This window comes from Adiantum capillus-veneris, chromosome 19, assembly GCF_014529385.1.
Source record: "Adiantum capillus-veneris isolate H3 chromosome 19, ASM1452938v2, whole genome shotgun sequence".
NCBI lineage: Eukaryota > Viridiplantae > Streptophyta > Polypodiopsida > Polypodiales > Pteridaceae > Adiantum > Adiantum capillus-veneris.
Window position 1 is genome coordinate 95,130,562 of NC_140949.1, and position 24,957 is coordinate 95,155,518.

The window sequence follows — 24,957 nt, forward strand, 5'->3', positions numbered from 1 at the left end:
TGCTACACATTCCACCAAAATCTTCATTGCAAATGGATGTAGAGTTGAGTAATGCTCTCCACCATTCACCATCCACCACTTCCATGTAGGTTTCTCTTTTGCCTTTGATTGGACAAAATCATTTGCAAAAGGCCCTTCTTTTAGTATGGATGCACTCATCTCTTTGATGCAATCGATCCTAAGCATTGGAGGAAAAGCAGGTTTTGAAGATGCTAGATAGACATATTTTGAAGAGCAGCTATTGCTGAAGAGATGTAGACAGGATTTCCAGTTTTCACCTGATTAAAGATGCAAAAACATGGCTACAATGTAATGAACTATTTTTTCTAGAGAGCAGATTGTTGAGAGAAGAAGATATGTTTCAATTTTTTCCACTCTTGGTTCATGGTAAATCAAAGATATGACACAACGAGTTCCATGATGAAGAAAAGGCAAATTGAAAAAGTTTTGAGGTAACCTTTCAAAGAAAGTTTGTAGCAAATACATAGGTAGATGAAGTAAAGTGTAGGCTAGATGTTGGATGGGGGCGACGGGAACCACACCCGGCCCACAAACAGTCCGCCTATCTATAGCCCATGATAATCACTATACCCCAATCCACTAGAGTTCACCTTCAAAACTTACACAACTGACAATAGACCACACCAAATTTTGCCTGTTTACAATTGTACCACATCACACACCACTCTCTCTTTCTCTCTCACACACACAGGGGCCCAAAGAGGCACACGCATCTCAAACACCGGCACCATATTGTTGGAACAATGAAAATAGAATAAGGGGGAAAAGGGGAAAGAAATGACACAAAAAATTGATATGGTTTGCTTCAATTGGGCAAAGAACATCATCTACTACAACACCATCAAACCTCAACTACAAAGGCTTCGTCGGCATGAACACGATGAGCAACAAAAACTTGGACAACCTTCGGATTCACCTCCGTGCGGCCCTCCTCTTGAGAGCGGCAAGAAAAGGAAAAACACTATCGTTGAAGCCCTTGTTGGCTCCTAATCGTTCCTCCAGAGCTCTCTCTGAGCTTCTCCTTCTCCAAAACCGTCTTCTTGAATTCCCTCTTGGGCTCCGAGCACTCTCCTCCTTGAAAGCCCCTTCCTCGGCCTTCTTCCTGTCCAAAAATGAGAGCCCCCCCCGAACTGCAAGAAAAGGGCCCTCTCAATTTAGACAACCTCTTTTTCTATTCTCGCCCCCTCTTGCATGGGATGTCCCTCCTTGCTATTTTTGGTATGCTTGAAGACCATGTCATGTGGGAGGCCCCCCTTCTCGTTGTCACGGTGGCATGACAAGGGGCAGGACCCCCCTCTTGCCCTAAATAAAAGGGTTGTCCTTTATAGTTGCAGGAACACACGTAGAGAGACGTTGTGAGCGGAATGAAAACACACACAGCGCCTCTATAACGACCCAACACACACTCTTGGGAAGATACACACACACACTATGGGGCACCACTCGGCTTACACAACACACCTGGCCGAGACAGGGAACACACCTCTGGAGTGAGAGGAGAGAGACTATCCACTTGCCCATTCCACACAGACACACACATACACACACACACACCCAAAAAACTCAGCTCAAAAGAGGAGAATTTCTGATGTTTAGATACAATTGAGAGCTTGGGCCAACACCAATGGGGCAAATAGCTCACACAATATGGGTAAAATAAGCCAGATACAATCACAAACTAGAGCACAAACTTCGCTCATAGGAGAAACTTACACAGAAAAACAGCAGGAAAAGAGTGAGGAATTTGGAAAAATGGACAGCACCATCGCGTCCGGAACGGCCCAAAACCCCAATCTACAATGTCAAAGTGCTCAAATCCTGAGCAGTTTAGGACCAAAACAGGCTCCAAAATGGGCAAAAACACACCTGCGGCTGTTCCTCCTCTCTTCTCCACATTTTTTCTGGTCTTCTCTCTTGTTTTTCAGTTCCCACACTTAGCTTTTTCACTTGGGCACCCTTGGCCTTTTAGATGACCTCAAACGGACCCCGAACAGGCCAAAAACTGACCTCGCAGTGCATAGTTGTCACCTTTTTGCATCATCCGCACACCTGGCACTCAACTTTTTTTCCAATAATGCATCTCGCCACCATGTGAAGTGGCCCCAAAAAGTGGTCCTAATGATGACCTTTCTGCGTAACTCTCACAAGAAAACACTCACGTTGTGTCCGTCCTCATCTGCGTGCAAATATTGACCTCGTTCGCCCTCCTGACGCCACTAGATGCCATCTGACGCACCTGCTGACCTCATGTCGTCGGCCCGCGGATAGCTTCCTCGAGAAGTTTTACACGCTATAAACTCCTCATTATTGTAGAAAAACACAGTGGTACTGGTAATAGTGAAAATCGATGCACTATGTACACCCTGTCCTACCTGTACACATGTGGGCCCCACATAACCACCTGGCTCTAGAAAATGGGCAATCCTTTATTCGATGCACCATGCATGTATATGTACATATGCACAATCCCTTGCTCCAAAAAACTCCTGACATAATTGGCCAATCCCCTAGCTTGCTAGATCATTCATGATCAGCAGCAGCAAAGATAGATATGAGACTCGCCGCATCACAGGTCTCCTCATCCCTCACCAACACTGCTTGATCCACAGACAGCTCATCTTGCTCCACCATCATCAATCTAGCATGATACAATTTAAGACGCAACCCATTTACCCTTGACTTATGTAGAACACCATCCAGGTTAGCCAGCTGATATGTGCCATTTGGAAAACACTCCACTACCTTGAAAGGGCCTTCCCACTTAATTTGAAACTTCTTTTGGAAGGTGTTGTCCAGCTTACTATTGTAGCGCAAAACCAAGTCATGTTTCTTGATACCCTTACTTTTAACCTTTTCATTTATCTTTGCCAAAGCCTTATCCTGCATCTGTCCATAATGCTCCAATGCGCTCATCCTATCCAACTGGACCTCTTGTAACTGCAAGAGCCTCTCTTTGAATGCATCACTAGGCGACCCAAGCAACTTCTCTAACATCTTGACCGCAGGCAACTCTACCTCCACAGGCAATAGCGCTTCCTTTCCATACACCAAATGAAATGGAGTAAACCCTGTACCTGTCTTCACCGAAGTACGGTAAGCCCATAATGCACTAGGCAATTCCAAATCCCAATTCTTTCCTTGGTGCTCTGTCACTTTAGAAAGAATTTGTACCAACTCACCATTGAACCTTTCATTTAAGCCATTACACTGCGGGTAATAAGGAGTGGTATGCTGGTGCCTAATCTTCATCTTTGTGCATAAGAAGTCTAGCAGTTTAGCTCTAAATCCTGGCCCCTTATCTGAAAGTAGCTCTAATGGCACCCCAAACTTGCAACATATTTCATCATACACAAATTTTGCCACATCCTTTGCACTGATCTGTTTTACTGCTATAGCCTCTGCCCATCTAGAGAGATAGTCCACTGCCGTCAAGATATAGCTTTTTCCCCTGCTTGTGATAGGTAACGGGCCTATTGCATCAATCCCCCACTTTTCAAACACATCAAACGCCATAATGGTTTTTCGTAGCTCTGGCTTCAACACTCTCTTCTCGAATGCTTGACACCTATTGCAAGACCTACACCAATGGTGAACAGCCTTCATGATTCTCTTCCAACACTCTGTAAAGCTCCTCCCGCCAAGGTACACGTCTCAACACGAGATCATCCCCTTTCATGTATAAGACATCACCAATCAATTTGTACCTGTATGCTCTACGCACAAAGCCATACTTCTTAGACTTCTGAATCTCCTTTGGAATGATTCCTGTTAGCAAAAACTCCTCTTCTTGAGCCAAACTTTCCCGGCCATGATAAAGAGGTAAATTGGTCCTCAACACGAATAGCTCCCCAATCATGCCTTGAGCTGCTTCATGTGCCTCTCCATTTAGAGCACGTTCAATGTGTCTGATGCTCCATGCTTCAAACTTTTTTAACAGGCCTTTAATTCTGAAGCACATTTCCTTCAATGAGGTGTTCTTGCTCTTCCACACAGCCAGCACTTGCTTCACCACTAACAAGGCATCACCTTTTATGCTCAACCTTCGAACCCCATGCTTCAAACAAATGTGTAATCCGGCTTCCAATGTAGCATATTCATCCTCATTGTTACTATGCGCATCCAATTTGAACCCTCTCTTGCATACTAGCTTCCCCTCTGGATCATAAAGTGCTATACCCCCTGAAGCTGCATCGTGGCTCTTTCTGTATGAACCATCAAAGAACAACACATGTGCATTGCTGATCTGTGGCACTTCTTCAACTACCTTTCTCACCACCTCTTCCTTAACAATAAGGGGATTCTCCTTGTAGGTCAACAAATCAGCTAGGGTAGCCCTTGTACTATCTTCCACTAGAAAAGAGAACTCAAACTCTTGCAGCTCAATTACCCATTTCTTCACCACATTTGACATGTTAATACCATTAATTAACTGTGGCAAAAAGGCATAACTCGTCAAGAAAACAAAAGGCCGTGGTAGCAAGTAATGACGAAATCGTCGACAAGCAAATATTACACTGGCCATCACTAGCTCTACTTCCGATAACTTTCTCTCTGCTACCAACTTCACTCGGCTTGCACAATACACTGGCCTCATATAATGGCTGCCCTTCCCCTTTTGCAATAGCATGGCTCCAATGGCATCATCCCCTACTGATGGATTTACATAAAAAAATTTCTCCCAATCAGGAGCCTGTATGGCTGACAACCCCCCTAACACCTCTTTCACCTCTTGAAACACTTCTTTACACTTGTCATCCCATTGCAATGGATCATGCTTTGACACTTGCTGTAATGGATAAAGAATCTGTGAAGACAATGAAATAAACCGTGCCATGTACTTCACTTTGTGTATAAAGGTTGCCAATTTCTTCGTACTCATAGGTGATGGAAGAAGAATAATAGACTTCACCTTATCTGGATCAGCCTCAATGCCATTTTCTGACACCATATGGCCCAATAACTTCACCCTTGGTTGTGCTAGATGACATTTCTTTGGATTTAGTTGTCCTCCACATTCATCATATCGAGCCAATACCATCTGCAGCTTCTCATGGTGATCAGCCCTACTGCTATAGACACAGAAGTCATCCATAAAAGCTTTAACACAACTACCAATGAATGGTTCCAACACCCAATTTGCTCTCTCTTGATAGAAGGAAGGTCCATTTGACAACCCAAATGGCAATACTGTGTAGCAATAGCAGCCCCATGGCGTAATAAAAGTCGTCTTTGTGCGGTCTTTAAGAGCAATCTTCAATTGAAAATAGCCTGAAAAACCATCACACACACTGTACCTCTCATAACCTGCCACTGAATCCAAGATCTGATCAATGAATGGAAGAGGATATGGATTCTTCTTAGTGGTTGCATTTAAGGGTTTAAAATCTACACAAATCCTCCACTTCCCATCCTTCTTTGGACTGACTACTACTGGACTCACCCATTCTGTGGTCTCCACAGGGACTATGAACCCTGCCTTCAATAACTTGTCCACCTCTACCTGCAAGGCTTCCATTTGCTCTTGACCCATCCTTCTTAGCCTTTGCCGCACTGGCTTAGCACCTTCTTTCAGCTCTATATGCATCTCTTCACCCTTGAACCCTCTGATCTCTTCATATGAAGTAATGCACAAATCAGGAAAACTAGCCAGCATATGCAAAAATATATCCTTCTCCATAGCTGAGAGGTCTCCACTAATCATTTGCGTCATTAATTCCTGCTTCTTTGACAACTCAACCTTGGTTTGCATCAGCCCTTCAATCACTTCATAAGGCCCTTCACTTTCATCTTCAACCTCATTCGCAAATGCAACTAAACCAAACTCCTGGATTTCTTTGTCCATCAAAAGAAATGCAACATCAGCATCCTCATCACTGATGGTAGTGCTATCACTGTCCTCATCTGTCACCGTGGAAGAGTCTTCATCACTAGACTCATCCTCATCTTCATAAAGCTCCTCTAATCGTTTCCTTGTGTCCATATTATAAAGCTTCTTGGTACCTGTCTTTCCATAGAGGCTAATCGTACCATGTCGCCAATCTTGAACAGCTCCCACTGCACGTAACCACGGTCTGCCCAGTATAATAGGATATCCTCCCAACCCTGCTGGCATCACATGAAAATCAACCACTGCCTTTGCATCATATGCCTCCACTTCTAAGCTCTTTACAACACCCAAGCATTTTACTTTTTGATGGTTTGCCAATCTGATCCAAAAACCTGACACCCCAGCCACTGTGAGACCCATCCTCTCAACGCATGAGTGTGTTATGACGCATATTTGGGCTCCGCCATCCACATAACCTTGTCCCAAATTTTTCCTTTTATGCCACACATCTACTATTGGACAAATGTCTGGTATCTCATCCATTGCCAACACCTTTACTGAACCTCTCTCTGGCTCTTTCTCCATTGGGTTAACCATCCTCTTCCATTGTCGCTTTAGCTTAGGCACCATCTCTATAAGCTGCCCAAAAGTAACATCTGCCTTCCTGCTCGTCAGATCCTCTCTCAAGTCATAGCTTAATTGCCCATCCCCTAGTGGAAAATCTGAAACATGAAACTTTCGACGAGCTCTCCTTTTCCTCTTGGCCTTGACATCCTCGCCTTCATGGCTCTTTCCTTTCTTCTTACTAGGACTTGGGGCACTTCTTCCTTCCTTATCCTCTGTGGTCCTCTTCCCAATAGGCATCACTAATGTATCCTCTAGCTTTGATGCCTTCTCCAAGGTGACTACACTTAGCACTTTTGTCTTTCCCTTTTCCTCCTGGGTCAGTCCACTGGTTCCTTCGTCTCCCTTAATTTCGATGCCATAATCATTTGACCTAGTTAGCACCTGTCTTGGTAATGGATACATGTCTCCCTCCATCCTTGGTGGCTTATCACATTGCGGGCTGATGTGACCCAACTCTCCACAATTATAACATGTGGGCGTCTGCCTCCAAAACCTACCATTGCTTTGTCCAACACCATTCCTAGGCCTTTCTTCACCTCCTTGCTGATTTGCAAATCTCCCTCGACCTCGATTATTTCCCACTTGACCTAGCATGTTTAGGATGAGATTCTTCATCAAATCTACCATTTGCCTCATGTCTTGCCTTAGCCCATCATCTTGCACTGCTATAGTGACCACTGCTGGCATAACCTGAGTAGTAACTACTGGTTCATGATGAACCCCTGACATGCGCCCTTGTAAAGACTCTATAGGCTGAAATTCAGACCTCATTGGCAAAGACTCCACCCCTAACTGGCTCATTTTCCTCAGCTTCCACTCTTTGTTCCTTGCTACCTCTAGTGCATCTTCATATGTCCTAGGCTTCTTTAGCTCCACTCTCCAACGTATATTCTCCCAAAGACCAGCCAAGAACCTGTCCTTCTTCATCATGTCAGGCGGGGATACCTGTGGTGCTAAAGCCTTGCACATTCGCTCCCATGCCAATGAAAACTTACGTATGTACGCATCTACTGGCTCACCTTCCTTTTGCACCAAAGCCTGTACTTCTTGCCACACCTTGTCAGGATCTTCTATCTTCACAAACTCCACTTCCAACCCATGTCGTAGATTGTCCCAACTCAACCTTACAGGTGGATCAGCCACACGCAACTCCTCTTCAAATGCTTTAGACCAAACTCGTGCATCACTCTTCAAACAAATTTGGAGAAGGCGTAACATTTGCGTAGGGTCATGAATCTGGTTGCTAATGTAGGCAACCTCCATCTTTTCCAAAAATTCTTCCACATCTTCATCACTTCTTCCATGAAACTCGGGATAAGAGAAAGCCATGGCTACCCAAATTATGATGCTTTGAGAACCCCTTCGAACACACGTGCAAGAACCCAAAACTTTTGACTACCGAATCCCCAAAAACTTCAATGGAGCTCAACTTTAGATAAGGACAAACACATGCACATCAAATGAGTTTTCATAGTTGATCATCGGAATGACAACAGGCAAAGGACATTCTGTGATCTCTCTCAATCTTCTTGGCCCAAACATAAAGACTATGCGCTGCTGGAAAAAGATCTTCCTGGACACATGAACATTAATCTGAATCCTTTGAGTTAAATGAAAAGGAGTGAAATGAGGGCCATTTTGATCATCCATTAAAGCCAACCATGAAGCTCCCAAGAAGGCACACCTGACTCAGCCTCTAATTTTGCCAAAATTTCAACAGCATAACAGCATAAATGGCTCAAAATACCAAAAAACCAGCCATCATAACTTGGGAAAATTTCGACAGAGTTTCCCCAGAAGTAGAGCAGTAGGAATCCAAAATATAGACTGTCTATGTATGCATAAACTGTCAACAATAGAACCCGAGCATCAAGTAGGACTCACTAGTACATAGCCTATGGCGAGGTCACAAAAAGGGTGCTCCAGCTACCTGTATCACCGAAAGGATCTCCACATTTGAGAATCCCCCAGCTCAATAAAAACCTCACGCTATCGACCCTCACACGAAGGCTAATGCAAAGCGCATATAGTCAAGTCTCAGAAATGACTATCTTCCAGACCAAGTCTCAAAAATGGCTGGGACTGCCAAATACAACCAAGTATGGCTCCACGAATGCGTACAATGGCAGTTTCCACAAATAACGTACAATCCAGCAGACAATGAGCTCAAACAGGCGCCAAGTGATGCATACCCACAACAACTGCAAGTGACATCACTACTAGTATATCACTGTACTCCAGCTACCTATACCTGTGTGAATCACATGTACCTGTACTTGTCCCTGTCCCTGTAACCTGTAACCTGTAACCTGTAACCTGTAATCTGCAACCTGCAACCTGTAATCCCGAAGCTCGAAGCTCGAAGCTCGAAGCAGAAGGTACTCGAAGAAGATCCTCCGTGGGGGCGCCAAAAGAATGTGAGCGGAATGAAAACACACACAGCGCCTCTATAACGACCCGACACACACTCTTGGGAAGATACACACACACACTATGGGGCACCACTCGGCTTACACAACACACCTGGCCGAGACAGGGAACACACCTCTGGAGTGAGGGGAGAGAGACTATCCACTTGCCCACTCCACACAGACACACACATACACACACACACTCCAAAAAACTCAGCTCAAAAGAGGATAATTTCTGATTTTTAGATACAATTGAGCTTGGGCCAACACCAATGGGGCAAATAGCTCACACAATATGGGTAAAATAAGCCAAATACAATCACAAACTAGAGCAGAAACTTCGCTCATAGGAGAAACTTACACAGAAAAACAGCAGGAAAAGAGTGAGGAATTTGGCAAAATGGACAGCGCCATCGCGTCCGGAACGGCCCAAAACCCCAGTCTACAATGTCAAAGTGCTCAAAACCCCAGTCTACAATGTCAAAGTGCTCAAATCCGACCTCGGATGAGCAGTTTAGGGCCAAAACAGGCTCCAAAATGGGCAAAAACACACCTGCGGTTGTTCCTCCTCTCTTCTCCACGTTTTTTCTGGTCTTCTCTCTTGTTTTTCAGTTCCCACACTTAGCTTTTTCACTTGGGCACCCTTGGCCTTTTAGATGACCTCAAACGGACCCCGAACAGGCCAAAAACTGACCTCGTAGTGCATAGTTGTCACCTTTTTGCATCATCCGCACACCTGGCACTCAGCTTTTTTTCCAATAATGCATCTCACCACCATGTGAAGTGGCCCCAAAAAGTGGTCCTAATGATGACCTTTCTGCGTAACTCTCACAAGAAAACACCCACGTTGTGTCCGTCCTCATCTGCGTGCAAATATTGACCTCGTTCGCCCTCCTGACGCCACTAGATGCCATCTGACGCACCTGCTGACCTCATGTCGTCGGCCCGCGGATAGCTTCCTCGAGAAGTTTTACACGCTATAAACTCCTCATTATTGTAGAAAAACACAGTGGTACTGGTAATAGTGAAAATCGATGCACTATGTACACCCTGTCCTACCTGTACACATGTGGGCCCCACATAACCACCTGGCTCTAGAAAATGGGCAATCCTTTATTCGATGCACCATGCATGTATATGTACATATGCACAATCCCTTGCTCCAAAAAACTCCTGACAACGTGACACGGTAGCATAATCGGGCACCGCTATTGGACTGCATGCAGTAAAAGCCAGCACCGTTGGCGTCTGCCACTAGCATCTTCTACCCCACAAGCACCACCAAAGGCAGCGCCCGCCAGGGGCATCACCATGGCCACGCTAGAAAGGAGCTCCAAGGGGTGCTTTGTGATGCCTTTGACTCCACACCATGAAACATAAATACTCCCTAAAGGAGCTTTTTGAATCCGTATATGGCTAATTGGATAACACGTGGCGGTCTCAGGGCACCCCCCACCATTGGCCTCCAAAATCTCCTCCAAAACCCATTAAAGGTATCAAAAAGCTATTATTTGTTTGCTCCACTTTCTCCTCCCACTATTGACTACTCATAGCTCCAATGATCAAGCCGTTTAAACCCACCAAAAGCTATTGTTGGGGAATGCAACTCCACCTGTATGCTCTGCACTAAGGGGTCCGACAACCTCAAATAATGTGCATCAAGAACTGGAAAAACTGTCTGCTACCACCTAACTAATAACTGCCATCATTTTCAAACCTCAGTATCTGACTGACCCGATGCCCGTTTGTTGAGCCGTAACTCTCCCTAGCCTTTACTTGCTGCATAAAAAACATATGCAACTTGAAAAATCTCAAAAAAAACTCAAATGGTACACCGATCAATGCAACCAAACCGGCCCAAAATCGACCCGACAAAACTTCATCTAGCATAGCTTGGCATCTGTAACTCCAAATGATGATCTGAAAAGGCCAACATGCTCCACATCATGAGCACTTTAGACCCATGCATTCACTTCACCTCTAATTCTCCACTCAACTGCCCAATCTTGTATGAATCTGCAATGCACTAGAACTTCAAACTCTAATATCTTGCAATTTGTAGCTCCGTTTGATGAGTTGTATGTACCTGCTCCTTTAGCACTTCAAGATCTACATATTCAAGCCAAAAACGAGCACTTTGGACATCCTTCACCTACCACCCTGTCATGCCCTACCTAGAGCCCATTTGGTCTAGAAAACCACATAAAGCATACATCTCTAGTTCCACTTGCCTGTCCAGGCTCTCTCCATCTTGTCTAGCCTTTTTCCATGCCTCTATAAGCATACACATCATGGCCCATGCCCTCTACTAGGTTTGACACACTTTGGCTGCAGTATCATTGTCCAACTCCCTTGATGAACATTCAATGTTCAACCAAAAATAGCTCACTTCCTTAAACTGCAAAAACTGGCAAACACTATCCAAAAGTGTGAGCAAACCACAAAAAAACTACCATATGTACACTGCTACCAAACCACAAGTGGGTTGCCCAACCCCCTCCATCACATATAGTATCCACCTAGATCAAAAACCTTGCAATGATTTTCTCCATCCATCTACAACACCTTCCAATAGTGCTTCACCCATGTCCGCAACCATCCATGCACACAATATTCCCAAAGCACTTTAGTATCTCTTCACACATTTACCTACCTCACCAACACACCTAGCCCTACAAGCATATTACGTGGACCAAACAATGCATTTAGCTTTGCAACCCCATTATATGCATCGACCAACAATTCTGACCCTAAGGCAGAGCTCCTCTCCAGGGAACTCTGTATCTTGCAGATAAAAAATTTCATCGCTGCACTTACAAGCATATACTTCAACCATGTATTGCATATCTCTTTTGAAAGCCTAGACACCACTGAGAAATTTCCTTCAACTTCCATATGGAATGCATGTTTCACTGGACTCTCTACCTCCTCTAAATTTGTACACCCCTCTCTGCTAGGATAATCAAGATCTTCTTCTTCAACCACTGGCTCCTCAAGGTTGATCTGCTTCACTTGCCTATCATCTTTAGCTACTTTTTCTTTGATCACCTCTTCTACCACTGCATCATGCTCTACCAAAGTAGAGAGAGACTCTCCCCACACTGCATGCAAGGCCACCTCATCCCTTTTGGAAAACTCCTGCACCACTTCTACCTGCATATCCTCATAGGTGGTCATAGAATCCTCCACTTGATCCTCACTAGGCATATCAACATGCCCTGGTCCCTGCTCTTCATACATATCCACTATATCTCCATGCACATGAAAAATATCAAACTTGTGATGTCCCCAACCCCGAGAAGATTGGGACAACTTGATAGATGCCCTTCCTTTATTCTCCTTCTCTGTTGACGACACCCTACTCTGTTTCCACAAAGTAGAGATACAAGAAACAGAAGAGGGGATCATCATGTTTGTGGTTATAAGGGTCATACACCACAAGCCAAGTTGATAAATCAAGGATTCTAATGAAAACTACTTCTTAGCATAAATATGAAATCCCATTGACATATTTACAACCCATAAACAACGTCTTTTTCCCCATGTTTAAGAGGTACGGCTGCCATCCATAAACCATAAATAAGATATGAGACTTAGTTTAAACTAACTAGTAATCTTGTGCAAAGTACCCGACTAATCGAGTCCATAACTTTCAGGGGCACGTATATTTGGGACTTCTCGATTCTTGGCACAATGAGTCTCTAATTTTGCTTCTCTTAATATGAGGGAGTGGAGAATTTCTCAACTAACCAAGACAACCCACCATCCTTGACTAGCAACCTGAGCCAGCCCCCACTTTCCACCCCACACTCACACTTTTTAGCTTGTTTTCTAATTTCTACTACACTGTTTTCCATATACAACCAGTATTCTTTTCGTAATTCCAGGCACAGGTTCTTTCAACCAGCCCTTTAAACATCTTCAAAACATTTCTTTCTCAACATGGTCTAATGAAGACGGTTCTATAATTCAAAAAAATTGAATCTTTCAATTATTCTTAAGAGTTTGCCACTACCCGCGAACTTTCTCTGTCTAACCAAGAGAGCCTTTGCAAAAGATTTACTTATTTGCTAACCACAATGCAAGGAACAAAACTGTATGGTCAAAACAAATATTTGCAACCAAAGTAAATAATCGTGATTATTTACAACTGAGAAAAGTTTTCAACTTTTTGCAAACTTGGATTTATAGGCTTGAAGTATATACCAAATGCATGCTCTGAGTGAAAAATGGACTCATTTGGATGCATAGGGTGAACATGGTACCAGATTTTGGCTTTAGGTCTTTGAAACAGTAGATATAAAGGAAATTTGAGATTTTGAGCTCAAATTGATTCAAATTTGGCTAGTGGGCTTAACACATCATGTACTTTGGATGTATGATGGCAAAATATCAAAATTCAAATACACATACTTTCCCAGTCTCTAACCACGAGGGAACATCTCACTAACCCCAACGCATCTTGCTAACCGCAAGTGACAAAAAGAGAGCTGATAACCTCAGCTTATTCTCCACTAACCGCGGAATCACCTTGCTTCAAAAATTATAGATATTCTTTCAGAAATTGTTTTCTTTAAGTGACTTCTCAAACATGACTAACTAACTTCTAATATCAAACAGAGACAGTTTATCAAACAGTAACCATAAATCAAACAATTCTTTCTCTACTCTATGAAATCATATGCTTGTTTCTTATGATATAATCACATTTCTTGGACAATTTAAGGAAATTCCTAAGCTTGACTTACCGGTCATCCTGTATAATGATACATAATTATAAATTCATCTTACCAGATTCGCAACACGTTCGACTACCTCTAGTGATTTAGGTTGGATGGCTTTGACTTCTTCCGCTGCTGGTACCTCCACTTGAGCAACATTTGGAGTAGTTGATACCTTCCTTTGCACCTTTCTTGGAGGTGGAGCGACATGAGCATCCTTCAAGCTTTGAGTCACTTGCTTCGGGGCCATGGTATAGCAAAAGAGAAGGGGGAAAGTGAGAAAGATAACTCAAGAATTTGAGGGACAATACGATGATGATAGAGAAAGAAAGAGTTGGAGATGGAGATGGCTTGAAGGTAAGAGCTTGAGAGAAAGAGCTTGAGGGAGAGAATGTTACTCCGATATCAAGACAAGAGAGCTTCAGCTTTTGAGAGCGTGTGTCTTCAAAGTGACAAGAGAGGGGTCTTTATATAGGCTCTCAATGCCAAAATCAGAAGCTAAGAATAGAGGGAAGAAAAGAGAGATAAGTTTGTGCACATTAAAGGATGTTTTTTTTTTTTGCGGACACGATTTTGATGCGCGATTTCGAGTCTCTAAGAAGAAGTTTGGCTTCCAAGAAAAGAGCTCTAAACTAAACTCCTCCTCTCTCTTTTCTAAAAAGATTCTTTCTTTCCTAAAAGTACTCCTCCTACTCCTCTTTTCCTAAAATTGCTCTCTCTTTCCTAAAAGGTCAACTCTTATCTTTAGATAGAGTCTTGAGGTTTTAGTTTCCCATCAACCTATTGTTTTCAAGTGAATAAGGGTCATAATTAGTAGTTCTAGAGTCAGATTTTCAATCCGATTGTTCCATTAGAATGCTCTTTGACTTAATAAAATACAAACCTTAAATATTTGCAAAGTAAATGAAACACTTTTATTGAAAAATTTTGGATACATTACAATCTCCCCAACTTAGGGATTTGAGATGTCCTCATCTCGAGAAAAAGTGAGGATAGTCCTTCTTTAGGTAGCTCCATCTTCCCACGTTGCATCTTGTTCAGGATAGTCCTGCCACTAAACAAGGTGGATGAAGTCCATAATTATACACTCCCACTTTATTTGGGGAATGTCCAATGGTTGAAGTTTACCAGGAAGTTTAACTCTCTCATCTTTAATCCTTTGGCATGTCAAGCATTGACGAACATAGCATAGAATATCTACCTTTTGCCTAGTCCAATAGAAACTTTTCCGTACGGCATTGAGAGTCTTCGCATATCTTGGGTGTCCTAAAGTAGGGCTATCATGGGCCTCAAATAAGATAGACTTATTTAAGTTAAGGTCCTTTGGTACAAATAACCTATCTCTATAATAGAAACAAGGTCCATCATGTGAGAAGTGTAACATTGAAGGTATATTCTTTGAATTCCCAGATTGAACAAGGTTTAGCTGCCTTTGATACTCTGGATCAGATGATGCGACTTTCTTAATCTTCTTAATGATTGGGTTGTTGGGTATAGATATGAGGCTCAAAAAGGGTTTTTGACTGAGTGAATCTTCAACCGTGTTTTGGTTTCTGGGGGAACGATAGGTAATGTCAAAGTCAAACTCTTGCAAACGTTCTACCTATCATCTTTGTTGCATATTCAAAGTTGCTTGGGTAAAAATCCACTTTAAGCTCTTATGGTCGGTCATAAGTATAAACTTCCTTCCCAATAAGTAGTGTATCCACAGCTTTAGAGCATGAATGACTGTCAATAGTTCAAGGTCATGGGTGTTGTAGTTCTTTTCATGAACCTTAAGCTTACATAAGGTGAAAGCTATTGGTCTGCCTTCTTGAATCAATACTCCTCCAATTCCTATTCCACTAGCATCACTGATGACTTCAAAGGCCTAGTTGAAATCTGGTAGATTTAGGCACGATGCTGTAGTCACATATTGCTTAAGTTGGTCAAATATTTCTTGGTGTAGTGGTTCCAACTTATCTTCACTCCTTTTTTCAGAAGATCGGTTAAGGGTGAAGCAATCACTGCATAATCTTTTATAAAGATTCTATACCATCCTGTGATTCCCAAGAATCCTCTAAGCTCACTTGCATTTGATGGCTGAGTCCATTCAACAATGTCTTGAACTTTAGAAGGGTCCACTGAGATTCCTTCTTGCGAAACAATAAATCCCAAATACTCAATCCTTGGAGTGAAAAATGAACACTTGCTCATCTTTACATGTAGCTTGTGTTCTCAAAGAATATCCAACACTTTTCTCAGGTGTTCTTCATGTTCTTCTTCATCCTTTGAGTAGATTAGAATATCATAAAAGAAGACAAGAACAAAGTATCTAGGTACATCCTGCAAATATCCTACATCAATCTATCGAATGTAGCTAGAGCATTAGTCAGATCAAATGACATTACTTTAAACCAAAATGTCCATATTGGGTGTTGAAAGCTGTCTATGGAATATTTGATTCCGTTATTCTGATTTGATAATAACCAAATCTTAAATCTATCACTGAGAAGATCTTGGAACCATGTAGCCTGCCCAGCAATTCATCGATTTGTGGGATAGGATAGTTTTTCTTAATTGTTACCTGGTTTAGTCCTATGTAATCAATGCAGAGTCGTAAAGTCCCATCTTTCTTCTTTTAAAAGAGTATTGGAGCTCCCTAAATTGATTTACTTGGTCTAATAAATCCCTGCTCTATAAGTTGACAAAGTTGTTCTTTCGATTCAATGGCTTCTTGTAGCATCATTTATAAGGTCTCTTTGACACCGGCTCACTTCCTCGAAGAATCTCTATCTCATGATCAATCTCTCAATTGGGAGGAAGAGAGGTGAGATACTTAAGAAATACATCTGAATATTCATGAAGCCAAGAGGGTTTTAGTAATGTTTGATTTTGGATCAATCTTATTCAGCTTGACCTCAAATGTTTGTTGTCCAATCCTCATACCTTTGAGTAGACGGTTGTCTTTAACTAATTAAATCTTTGGAATCCCATTCTTTCCCTGTACTTCGACTTGCTTAGCATGACTATCTCTAAAGCTCATACTAACTAGGCCACAGTGGATACTAGCGTAATTCCTAGATAACCAATCCATCCCAAGAATTCCATCATACATCCCAACTGGTAGGGTTCTAAAGAAAGCTGAAGTAGCATGTCCTCCTAGTTCAAAGTCAAGGGTTCCCACAAAATGTTGTGATACCATAGTTTTCCCATTAGCTGATTCTATTGTCATAGGTTTAGCTTGTTTTTATTCATGTTCAACTTTTGCAAGCATTTTGGAGATAGGAAAGAATGAGTACGGCCACAATCGGTGAGGAGGCTCAAAGGTTTACCGTGATGGGTGGCTGGTGTTTGAATAATAGCAAATTGTCTTTGAGATCTAGGGTTGTCAATAGCTACATAAATTCTTGCTCTCTCATCTTCTTACCAAGGGTAGACTCTCCTATGACTGCATGTGCATGGGCATTCCTACCTTGACCTCTTCGAAAGGCTCTCGTTGCTCTTCCCCACCCTCTACCTCGTCCACCACCTCGTTCATTGTTATGTCCAAAAGGGCAATGTCTTTGATCTACTTCAGTTGTTACTGCTGCTCTATTAGTCAGACGTGGAAATCTATTTCTATAATGTTCCAACTCTCCACATGCAAAGCATCAAAGATCCAAGTGTGAAGGATTTTGAGCATTAGAAGCATAATCTCTTTGTGGTTGTCCATTATTATTGGGAAGCCTTATTGGTCGTATGGCACCGTTAAAACTTTGATTTTGTTCAAGTCTCCTTCTAATCCCTTGCTCCTTCATTAAGGGATTAGCTCATAGTAAAGCATCTTGCACAGTAGTAGGTTTCATGGCTTCTAATCATGTGCTAATTGGTTATCTTAAACCTTGAAAGAAACGGGCTACTTGCTGCTCTATGGTCATTAGCGGAGCATAACGTCTAAGTGTTGGGGGTTCCATTGGTGCATCGCTCCAATGAACAACAAAATTATCAATCCGGAGGGATGAGCTACCCGGCTAGGACATGGAAACACTCACACAATTAGTGAACTAATCATGGCAACACGAATGGTGACTCTATGAGGTGAGCTTCTTTGCCTATGGAGGAGCTAAGCCACAATGGTTGGCCATCTCCACCTCCACTTCCCTTCACCTCTAATCAACCCAATCACACACACTAACATTTACAAGATGCACATAACACTAATCATATCATGTAGCACACTCATCACAAGCACACACACATAGATCTATCGAGCACCAAACTCCAATCAAAAGTACATGCACACACAAGCAAGAGAGGGCAATCACACAAGATTAGAGAGGGATTAACTACTGGTTAGTTACGTTCTAGCTAATCAAAGCATCATTAGCAATCACAAGAAGCATGAGAGAGGTATAGCAAAAGAGAATTAAGCATTGATTAGTGTTAATCAAGTCACATGAGCAAGAAGAAGCTCAAGGACTCCATAGACACACACCTCAAGAGCTCTCACCAAAGAGTGCTTTCAACAAATGAGCTTGAGAACCCTAATTTATTTTACACACTGCTTTATATACCTAGGGTAAAAATATGCAATGTCTGGGCACCCAAGGCCTTTAGGACCATCACTTACTGAATCTGCTACCTAGGCACACTAACTGACCTGTTCTTTACAGCTTGGAGCTCTCATGAGCCCGTAACACATTAAAATATTACAATGGCTTGAAATAAATCGGGAATTTACAATACATGACCATTTTGGGAAAATGTGGAAAATGTGTAACTCCAATCTTTACTGCTTATTTGTATTCATCCTCGATGTGCATTCGTACGTCTTTGGTCTTTAGCAACTCCTGTTAACTGACGTCAACTCAGTTAACATGCCCCCCTTCCGATTTTAGTACCCATCCTGGGCACTATTGGAAAGTGTCCGTGGAGGTTGTGGAAGGTTTTTGATTGGTTGTTGATGGGATGATTGTCTTCATTTGTTGTTGAATTTGTTGATGAGGGTCAATTTGTTGCAGCAACTTCATTGGTATGAATAGGTCTGATGTGAGAGATTATGTTGCATTTATCCATTGTAATAGCATAATGATGAGGCTGGTGTTTATTTATGAAAAGTATGTACAAGGGAAGTAGAATGATGAGGTTCTAAATTAGGGTCTAATACCTAGATGACCAAAGGGAAAAAACCAAGTGGAAAAAAAGTTCCTTTGGGATACGCACATTATTGGGAAACTTTTTAGTATTGGAAATATTAATAAAGTACTCAAGGGATTATTTGCTGATAGATATGGAATTAAAAAGACAAAAAATATGAGAGAGTAGCATGATGAAACATTGGTTTGCCTGTTGTCATCCACTCAAGGTGCATAGGTGGAAGCAAAAAAGAGTGTCTAATGCATATGTCCAATGGTGGGACATCATATATATGCATACACAAAAATGCATGGAAAACAATATGTGGTGCAATAAATATTTTGAGGGGTACTTCAGAAAGATGGTGTAGCTATAAAAGCATATGACATGGCTTTGCAAGCTAGCACCCCTTTAAGAATGGTTTTCATTGATGAGGATATGTGCTCTCATCTTACTGTGCACTGTGTGTGAGTGTTGAACTCTACAACACTCCACCATGATTAAGTTAATAGATTTTCACTCATATGCTCATCTCATCTAGCATGAGCGACATGACTTAGATATGCTCAACTCTTCTAGCTTGAGCGTAAGCCTATTAACTACAACTCTTAGCACAAAGTTTAATATGACTTGAAGCTTTGGGTCTAATGCTTTGCTCATTTTATGGCTCAACAACCCCGACTCTGACTATGCCAAAGAGTGTTTTTTGCACCTTGGCAACTTGACTTTTTACATTCTTGTGCTTACTAAAAATATTTCTCTAGGTAAACGTAAGATTGAACCTTCAAAAAGAGGATTAGTGAAGGACCAAGTTGGCATTTAAGGGTTTTTTTTCAATACATGTTTTAGCATCTTTGAATATGCATTTATGTTGGTTGGGTTGTCCTTCATTGACTATGAAGACTCCATTATCTGTTTGATTCTCCAATTAGGCCTATTGATAGGAGTCTTTGATGTTGTTGTAGGCCTTTGTTAGCTGTCAACATTTGGCTTTTGACTAGGAGCACTGGAATACTTAGGAGTCCAAATCTCTCGATGACATTTGTATCTCCTTTGTTGACTTTGTTGAGTTGTAGGTCTTGTTGAGCTCTTGAGATCTTCATGCAATCCTTGGTGTAGTTGCATTTGGCTTGTGGTTGACTGGTAGCCAAATCTTTGTATACCCTATGTAGAATCCTTGTCTAAGAGGAAGATTCTTTGAGATCCGTCTTTGTTCTATATCCTCTTGTGAGTTGTGGTAGACCTTAGCATCTTTCGATGTGGTTCTGTTGTATACCTGCTTCTTAGGTATCCTAGGATATTGTTGAGGTTGATACCTTGTGGGCCTTCTTTCTTGGGAGGGACTTGACATTACTTCATATGCTTTAACCTACGGTTTTGGTACCCATATCTGTTTGTTATCTCTATAGTACTCCTGTTCTTTTAAGCTCCATTGTGATGCTATCCATCCTATGTGTTTGTCTTTCTGTGTTTATTTCCCGTCTTCAATCCAAACCGGATCATTGACTATAACTAAATTGCTCGGAACAAACACTTGCTTGACTTTCTTTTGATTCTTGAGTACTTGGGCTGATATATCTTTATTTTTTGGGTGTCTTCTTAAAGGTTTCAGTTAGGTCAGCAATTGACTTGAAGTTTTGAAAGCCTGACTTGCTTGAAGAAGCTAATCCATGAGGGTTATTTGATGTAGAGGCATATACTTTCACACCTTCTTTGTTAATCGATGGAGGGTCATTAGGAAAAAAATGGACTCTCCATGGGCCTTGTAAGAATCCCTAATTTAAAGGAAGACTGCCAAGATTAAGGGGGACAAAGGCTTTGAATGGGGCTATTTTGGTAGGGTCTCCTCCACCTTTGACCCCTAAAAAGGTAGGGGGAAGGGGGGGGGGGGGGGGGGTAACCATTTAAAAAGTAGGAAAGGGGGGGGGTAAACCATTTGAAAAGTAGGGGGGTAGGGGGTCTTCTCTCTCCACCTTTTTGGCCAACTTGTAAGTGGCCTCTTAACTCTCTCATGCCACCTAAGCAAATCCGTGGGTCAAAGAGATCAAAAAAATGACTTTTTTCAAAAACTTTCAAAAAAACTCTATTCCCCCCTAAAAAGTACCCCCAACATATACACATAATAAAAAAAAGTTTTTTAAGTTAAATTACTCAAAATTCAACATTTTTTGACTCCCTCCAAACTTTTAAAAAATTCCCCCCAAAATTGAAAACTCTCTCTCCTAATCTGAGCTCCTCTCCTACACCCATCCCCCTTGCACCTGCACCTGCTGCTGCACCTACGCACCCATCTCTCCATCCTTCAAGCTCCATCTCTCCATCCTACAAGCTCTATCTCTCCATCCTTCAAGGTCCATCTCTCCATCCTACAATGCCTCTTGACGACGTGACCAATGTCCCAGCAAGCTCTTCACGCTGTAGGTCTCCAAGGCTTTTCCTACGCCTACCTCAAGAGTATGTTCCGACAAAGAAAACATTCTTGGGTACATTACCTTCAGCCAACGAACGCCGCACTCAAGGGGAGAAGAATGTGGATCTCTGGACAGACGGATGCTTGTATCCAAAGGATCCTTCTCTCAATGTTCATCCGTCTTTTACAAACATTCCATCACTGTTGCAATACGTTGGAAATGGAGAGCAAGGTTTGTTGGGCTACTGCAAGAGACTCAACAAACACGAGATTGCGCGGTCCGAAATCTACTTGCGTCATTGGAATTTGCTCATTGGGAGTTTCCACAATCTTCAAGCTCAGATGCAAACAGCTACTAGTGCACTTGAGGAGGCAAAGAGCACCATCACAACCAAGGATAATGTAATTAAAAAGCTTGAGGATACTCTTTCACACATGAAGAGTACTGCCATGGGAGGTAGGGTGAGGAAACGAGAGTTGTCCGAAATTCAGACTCTTGCACCACGTGGAGGTGCAAGAAAACGAAGGGTGACAGCTATGAGGTAACATGTTCTATCCCTCATGTTGTTTAAGTTTAATACGGCTCATCATTGTTGTTTTGGGCAATAGGAACTTTGTCCAAGAAACGTGCGGCGGCGAGCATGCGTCAGATAGGGCTACTTTACTTCGTTCTTGTTTCAACAAAGAGGATTTTATTGGGATGCTTGATGCTCGAGAGGCAAAACACTTGAAACACGCAATCACTAAGAGAGTTCTTAGAGATTTTTATAATATTTTCACTGATCTAGATGTTCAGGATATTTGTGATGCTGTTGGGATTAGTACCAAGGGCTATCAAGCAATACATCAAGTGTTAAAAGATGCATTAAGAAGTCGAGGAGTCACGGAAAACCTATTCCCACTTTCTCACAGAGTGAAGATTGCCAAGAAGGTGTCAAATGAAGATGTTGTTCACCGATTAGGGGACTACTTGTATATTGAAGACCCGATGCCTCTTCAGCCGCTCCGTAGCAAATCACAAGGAAGGAAGGGCCGCGGGAAGGGAAGCGGTGCTATTTCTAACAGTGTGTTGCGGACCGAAGGGTTTGTTTACACCAAATTCAACAATATCTTTGTGGACTTGATACGATTGCAGCAGTCCATGGCTGTTTTCTACAATTTGAGTGATGCAGGTTAGTTTAGAGTTTCCTACATGCTCTATGATGTGTCATAACATGCATTCTGAGGCTTTATGTTGTTGGCAGTTCTTGAAGGCAAGCTTGTGTTCGTGCTGAAGTTGGATGAGTGTGTAATTGTTAAAGGGAGAAAGTTGGAGAGAATGAGCATCACGCTTATGAATGAAGCCCTAGCTTATGCCAAGCAATCTTGCAGTTCGAGTGAAGCGACAAAGCCCTCTTCTAGTGTGCAATCAGAGAAGGATATATGGTGGCTTGGTGCAATTGAAGTTCCGAAAGAGACACATGAAGTCCTTGCATGGATTTTCAGTAGAATCCCATGGGTCACAGAGGTCATTAAAGCTCAAATAAACGGTGAGAAGCTCATGGTTCCAGGACGTGGGGAGTTTGATGTTGAATGGCATTTAGGTGGTGATCTAAAGACCATAAAGTGCATGCTTGGATGCAAACAAGGTGCAAATTCTTTACTTCCCTGTCCATTCTGTACGAAAGGGCACAAGACAAGTCGAGCAACTCAAGTGGAAGGTCAGGACGATGATAATGATGACCATATAAATAGGGAGTGGCAAAGTTCGCGGTTCTTTCATGTGATATGCTGCAGGTGCCCAATAGGGATAGCAAAGATCCTGGGTGGAACCCCATAATTCCCTTCTCCCTCAACAATGTTCACTTTTGCACATTGCATGCGTTTATGCGAATATTTGATAGGATCTTAAAGCATCACATTGATTATGCTTTCACAATGAAGCCCCTTCAATGGTCAAAAGACTCCTTGTAGGGGGTGGAGACGCTCCTTAATGAGATTGGATGTCACCGATCAAGGGTGAACATTGTAGCAGAGACTTGTAGGGAGAAGACATATGAGGTGGCACAGAAGGTTTCCATGAATGGAGCCAAAGCACGTCGATTTTTCAAGAAGATGTCAAAGTCTCCAATGCAGGTATCCAAGGCAAGTGTCGATCTAGCAAGTGAGAAGCGGTGGGAGTTGTGGAAAGATTTGTGTTCATACACGACGGAAAAAGATCCCAATGTGGAGGTTGCTAACCAACGCAAGCTAGTATGGTCATCCTTTCAAAAGGTTGTGCAATTGATGAATCTTTCAAGCACCACCGTTGAGCAGCGAGAGGAGTTCAAGAAGGTGCTTTATGAATTCACAAAGGCCGCTAAGGATGGATGGTCTGAAAGCAAGATTACACACTACATGGTTTGTTTTAACGGACTTAATACATATGCAATGTTTGAAAATGTAACTTTTCTATTCGCTTATTTCCTTTTTGGTTGTTTTAGCACATTCTCTATGTGCATGGTGCATACTTCATGGACCGCTATGGTTCGCTTGATATATGGAGTACACAATGCATGGAGAAGTCCCACTATCGAGCAAAAGGAGTCTACTTCAAGAATACTCGGCATGGTGGTGGTAGTTCACACTCCAACTACCTCCAAGAGATGTTTAATTGGTTTTTTAGGCACACCTTTGGGAGAACTCGTACTATTGAGAAAGCAAGAGAATCGATGTTAGCAAAGCAGTTACGCAACGCTTCCCGTACTTCAGCATCCAAGAAGTGGAAACGCTCGCGAGCGTCCCTCGGCCACGAAGCTTGGCGTGCAACTAAATATCGAAAAGGCAGCGTTTGGGCGTCGCGTCAGCCGTCTGCATGATCCTGGTTTAGTTGTTCAATTCAATTGCTTTATTTGAGTTTCACTCAATTGGCCGCATAGTGTGAAAGTGCCCAAATCTCAAAAAAACCTATTTAAAGGTTGAAGGGGCTCATTTTATCATCTTCCCTACTAGGTGCAACCATGGCACGAAAAAAACAAACGGCTAGGATTGCATATCCAGAGGGGCCGGATGGCCAACGACTCAAAGGTACAGCAACAGAAGCTGGAACTTCACAAGCTCAAGGTGAAGTCCACACAGAAGAAGCTGGAGCTTCAAATCAGCATGGCCAGTCCTCTACAGCAGCAAAAGAGAGACGGAAGCATCGTCTTGTTGTCTATTCATCGGACTCCAACGATTCTGATGGCAACAAGGAGGATGAGAGCGACCAGGGCAAAGAAACAAACAGCCAAAAGCAGCCGTTAGAAGGCTCCAAAGAGACACAAACGGATGAAGATGCCCCATGGGTTGGCGTCCAAATACAAACTTATCAGGCTCACATGTCTATTGGGGGTAAGACAATTCCTAAAGGGAGTGGACCTACACCATCACATCTGGTCGATAGTGAAGAGCACGAATCAGATGGAGAGTGGGTGGAATCCGATTATGAGGTGTTGGAAGTGCCTATGCAGAAAAAAAAGAGAAAGAGCAATGTCTACAAGAAGAGGAAGCAAGCTGCCCCGACTCGTGCCAAAAATGCACCTCCACGTCGACCTCAGAAGGTACGAAAGTGCAGCCGTACTTTTGCGAAGATTCGACACTATCAAAAGAGCACCGAGCTCTTGATTCGGAGGGCCCCTTTTGCAAGGCTATGCAGGGAGGTTTTGCAATTGTACAACACTCAGTTTTGGATGGGCGCCGTGGCCATAGAGGCAGTCCAAGAGGCAGCAGAGTAATATTTAACTGGCATATTCGAGGATTCTAACCTCTATGCCATCCATGCAAAGCGTGTAACCATTATGCCCAAGGATATGCAGCTTGCTCGCCGTTTGCGCCATGAGGAGTAGC